The sequence below is a fragment of the Neofelis nebulosa genome, chromosome 7, assembly GCF_028018385.1.
Source record: "Neofelis nebulosa isolate mNeoNeb1 chromosome 7, mNeoNeb1.pri, whole genome shotgun sequence".
NCBI classification, from domain to species: domain Eukaryota; kingdom Metazoa; phylum Chordata; class Mammalia; order Carnivora; family Felidae; genus Neofelis; species Neofelis nebulosa.
Genome location: NC_080788.1, coordinates 19,891,559 through 19,897,558, shown reverse-complemented (window position 1 = coordinate 19,897,558; position 6,000 = coordinate 19,891,559).

Sequence of the window (6,000 nt, the reverse complement as noted above, 5' to 3'; positions counted from 1 at the left end):
TGGACATAATGCCTGTATTAGAGAACATGCAGCTCATACATCCTTTCCTAAAGCCAATGCTTCTCCGGTCTGTTCCAGTTCTCTCCTTACTGGTAATTCCCTTTTGCAGTATCTTCTGTCACATAGATCAGTGGCCAAGCTACAGCTGCAATAGCTTGTCCACTTTCCCTTCTGTTTCCTTTCCCCATCTTGTTGGATAGGATATCTAACAATCCCTTGGGAGTTTTTGAGACATTCCCATTACTCACACACTGGTCCAAGATGCTCAAAAAACCTGGCCGAGTCTCCCTACATGGAGGTGGTTGGCCAACCTGAAATCTCCCCATTGGACACAGGGCTTTCCCTCCCACCCAGTCTCTTTACCCAGGCTTGTTTCATTTCTGGTCTCCTGCAGGCTTGCCAATTATTAGAGGGCAGAGGAGGGAAAGTAAAGGATCTTCCAGACTGGACAGGCACTTTAAGACTGAAAAATGAATCAAATCATTCCATACTGTTTACACAGAATTTTAGTCAGGTAACTTACTGACAGGGGGTGATCAGGTGGATAATGATCCAGACACTAAACAGCTATTTTTCACCCCCATCTGGACCTTTACCCACTGTTTTTATAGTGAGGGGATCATGGTGGGGATGTCAAAGGGTAGTTATCCAAAGTGGTGCCTTCTGTGTGCCACTTTAGGGAAGATCAGAACAAGCCTTCCCGCATTCTGGTCAGGGTATACATTAATCTGTAAGGGGCCTGAAGGACATAGCCCCAAGGGTAGTCATTGTGTGGGAATGAACAAGATGGAGGGCTAAAGATGGAGTCGGTGTTGTCAGCCCTCCTACAAGTTGTTCAGTATTCACACATCAATCAACATGATGCATCACATTAATAAGAGAAAGGATAAAAACCATATGATCATCTCAATGAATGCAGAAAAAGCATTTGACAAAGTACAACATTCATTCATGATAAAAACTCTCACCAAAATAGGTTTAGAGGGAAAATACCTCAACATAATAAAGGTCATATATGAAAAACCCACAGCTAACATCATCCTTAATGGGGAAAAACTGAGAGCTTTTCCTCTAAAATCAGGAACAAGGATGTCTACTCTTACCACTTTTATTCAACATAGTACTGGAAGTCCTCTCTGCATCAATCAGGCAAGAAAAAGAAAGAAAAAGCATCAAAATTGGTAAGGAAGAAGTCAAATTCTCGCTATTTGCAGATGACATGATACTATATATAGAAAACCCTAGACTCCACCCAAACACTACTAGAACTGATAAATGAATTCAGTAAAGTCAAGGGATTCAAAATTAATATGTACAAATCAGTTACATTTTTAACACTAATAATGAAGTTGCAAAAAGAGAAATTAATGATCCCATTTGCAACTGCATCAACACAAATAAGATACCTAGGAATAAACTTAACCAGCGAGGTGGAAGAAGAAGAAGAAGAAGAAGAAGAAGAAGGAGGAGGGAGGAGGAAGAGGAGGAGGAGGAAGGAGAAGAAGAAGGGGATGAGAGAGGGAGGTGGTGGAGGAGGAGGAGGATGACGAGGGGAAGAAAGAAAGAAAGAAAGAAAGAAAGAAAGAAAGAAAAGAAAACAAACATTTTAATAGGCACAAACTATATAAACAATTCACCCAGAAGACATATGGATGGCCAAAAAGCATATGAAAATATGCTCACCATCATTAGTCATGAAGAAAATAGAAATTAAAACCGCCATGACATTCTACTACACACTTAGTAGAAAGGTTAAAATGACTCACTATTCCAAGTATTGGCACAAATATGGAAGAACTGAAATTCTCACACAATGCTGGTAGGAATATAAAATGGAAAATGGTTTGGAGCTTCCTTAAAAAGTTAAATCACACCTATGATATGATCCAGCCATTCCACTCATATGTATTTGCCCAAGGAAAATGAAAGCATATGCAAAGATTTGCATATGAATGTTCATAACTGCTTTACATGTAATAGTCCAAATCACAATCAATGCAAATGTCCACCAACAGTTGGATGGATAAATTGCAGTATGTCCATGAAATAGAATGCTACTCAGCAATAAAATGGAATGAACTATTGATATGCACAACATGGATAGATTTTAAAATAACTAATGTGTGTGAAAAGAGCCAGATGAAAAAGTACATACTGTATGATTCCATTTGTACAAAACTCTAGAAAATGCACACTAGCCTGAGGGTAGATCAGTGGTTGACTGAGATGGAAGCTGGAGACAGGGAAGGAGTAAATTTGAGGGTGATAGGTCTATATCTTGATTGTGGTTGTCTCAGTCCCTTTAGGCTGTTATAACAAAATATCACAGAATGTGTGGCTTAGAAACAACAGAAGTTTGTCTGTCATAATTCTGGAGGCTGGAAGTCTGAGATCAAGGTGCTAGAATGGCTCGATGAGGGTCCATTCCACATCTTAGCCCTCTCAGTATGTGCTCGCATGTCCTCATTTGGATGCCAGGGAGATTTGTGGTGTCCCTATTATAAAGGTACTGATTCCATCCAAGAGGGCTCCACTCTCAGGACCTAATCACCTCCCAAAGGCCCCACCTCCTAATACCATCATCTTGGAGATTAGGATTTCAACATACGAATTTGGTGGTGGCAGGGACATAATCATTCAGACCATAGCAGTGATTGATACATTTAATACATATATCAAAACTTATCACATTGTACATTTAGAACCAGTGCAGTTTATTATATACCAATTAGACCTCAATAAAACTTTTTAAAAATTATTTTTTTTCAGGGGCATCTGGCTGGTTCAGTTGGTAGAGCATGTGACTCTTGATTTCAGGGTTGTAAGTTTGATCCCCACACTGGGCATGAAACCTACTTAAAAAGACATAAAAAATTTGTTTTGTTCAAATAACTGGCAAGATTTCTGTCCTCTGACTAGACTCTGATAGCACAGGTTGTTCTGGCGCAGGATCAGAGCTCTCTATGGGATCTTTGAGTTTCTGTCAGCTTTGCTCTCTTGATATCACAAAATTTCACAAAGGAGTAAAACAGTGGTGGTTTGGGCCTGGTACATGTTCCAGGCAAGTGTCATGGGAAGCTCCTGTCTGAGCCTAAGTTACACAGCTTCTCACCCTTGCTTCTGATATCCACCCTCTTGTAACCAAAGCACTTGGCTCTATTACTATGAAATATTTAGAACTAAAATGGATTTAGCAATGGCAGAGATATTTTTCTCATGTAATCAAATAAAATATTTATCGGAAAATGTCGGGAAACCCAGAAAATGTAGAAAAGAAAACAAATTATACTAGTTCAGTAGAATTTCTCCATTATTTTCTACTTCATTGAAATGATTAAATTATTCTGTCTTGCAGCAGGGCCAGATGAAACTTAAGACCACTTCTAGCCTATAAGAGACTCATTTCAGACCAAAAGACACCTGCATATTGAAAGTGACTGCATGGAGGAGTGCTTGGGTGGCTCAGATGGTTAAGTGTCTGACTTTGGCTCAGGTCATGATCTCATGGTTCATGAGTTCAAGCCCACATCGGGCTCTGAGCTAACAGCTTGGAGCTTGCTTGGGATTCTCTCTCTTTCCCTCTCTCTCTGCCTCCTCCCCCACCCCACACACTCTCTCTCTCTCTCTCAAAATAAATAAATAAACTTAAAAAATAAATGAAAGTGAGGGGAAGGAGAAACATTTATTATACAAATGGATGCCAAAAGAAAGCTAGGGTAGCAATACTTAATTGGACAAAATAGACTTTAAAACAAAGACTGTAGCAAGAGACAAAGAAGGACACTATATAATAATAAAGGGGGAAATCCTTTAGCAATTGTAAATATTTATGTACTCAACATGAAAGCACCAAAACACATAGAACAGCTAATAACAAACATAACAGAAATAATTGATAGCAGTACAATAATAATAGGGACTTTAACGCCCCACTTACATTGATGGAAAGGCCATTCATATGAAAAAAAATGAAACAGTGACTTTGAATGACACACTGGACCAAATGGATTTAACAGACATATTTAGAATATTCCATCCTAAAACAGCAGAATACACATTCTTTTCAAGGGCACATGGAACATTTTCCAGAACAGATCACATATTAGGCCACAACCCAAGTCTTAACAAATTCAAAAACACTGAAGTCATACCCTGTATCTTTTCAGTCCACAACATTATGAAGCTAGAAATCAATCATAAGAAAAAACCTGGAAAGACCACAAATACACTGAAGTTAAATAACATGCTATTAAACAATGAATGGGCCAACCAAGAAATCAAAGAAGAAATAAAAAATTACATGGAAACAAATGAAAATGGAAACACAGTGCCCCCCGCCCCTAACTCGTTGAGATGCAGCAAATGTGGTTCTAAGAAAGAAGCTTATAGCAACACAGGCTTACCTCAAAAAGCAAGAAAAATCTCAAATAAGCAACCTAACCTAACACCTAAAGGAGATAGAAAAAGAGCAAACAAAACCCAAACACAGCAAAAGGAAAGAAGTAACAAAACGAGAGCAGAAACAAATTATAGAGAAACTGAAACAAAACAAAACAACAATAACAAAAACCCCACAACAGAATGAATCAAGAAACCAGGAGCTGGTTCTTTGAAAAGATCAACAAAATCAATAAACCTCTAGCAAGACTCATTAAAAAAAAATGACAGAGGACTCAAATAAACAACATTACTAATGGAAGAGAAGAAATAAAAAACAACACCACAGAATTACAAACAATTGTAAGAGAACATTATGAAAACCTATATACCAACAAATTGGACAGCTTAGAAGATATGAATAAATTCCTAGAGACATATAACCTACCAAAACTAAAGCAGGAAGAAATAGAAAATTTGAGTAGACCAATCACCAGCAATGATATTGAATCAGTAATCAAAAATCTCCCAAAAAGCAAAAGTCCAGGACCAGACAACTTCACAGATGAATTCTACCAAACATTTAAAGAAGAGTTAATACCCATTCTTCTCAAGCTATTCCAAAAAAATAAAAAAGGAAGGAAAACTTGCAAATTCATTCTGTGAGGCCAGTATCACCCTGATACCAAAAACAGATAAGGGCACACACAAAAAGAGAATTACAAGCCAATATCTCATGAATATAGATGCAAAAATCCTCAACAAAATATTAGCAAACCAAATCCAACAATATATTTTAAAAAATCATACACCACCATCAAGTGGGATTTATTCCTGAAATGCAAGGTGGTTTAATATTTGCAAAACAATCAACATGATGTATCACATCAGTGAGAGAAAGGATAAAAACTGTATGATCATCTCCATACATGCAGAAAAGGCATTTGACAAAGTACATCCATTCATAATAAAAATCCTCAACAGGGTTAGAGAAAACATGACTCAACATAATAAAGGCCATCTATGACAAACCCACAGCTAACATCATACTCAAAGGTGAAAACCTCAGAGCCTTTCCCTTACAGTCAGGAATAAGACAAGGATGTCCACTCTCACCACTTTTATTCAACATAGTACTGGAAGTCCTAGCTGCAGCAATCAGATAAGAAAAATAAAGAGAAGGCATCCAAATTGGTAAGAAAGAAGTCAAATTCTTGCTATTTGCAGATGACATGATACTCTATACACAGAAAGCCCTGAAGAGTCCACCAAAACTACTAGAACTGATAAATGAATTCACTGAAGTCACAGGATACAAAATCAATGTGCAGAAATCTGTTGTATTACTATACACTATACATAATTCCTATACACTAATAATGAAGCAGGCAGAAAGTGATATTAAAAAAACAATCCCAATTAGAATTTCACCAAAACAATAAAACATCTAGGAATAAACAACCAAAGAGGTGAAAGATCTGTACTCTGAAAACTGTAACACTGATAAAAGAAACTCAAGGAGACACAAGGAAATGGAAAGACATTCCATGTTCATGGGTTGCAAGAACAAATATTGTTAAAATATCTATACTACCCAAAGTAATCTATAGATTTAATGCAATC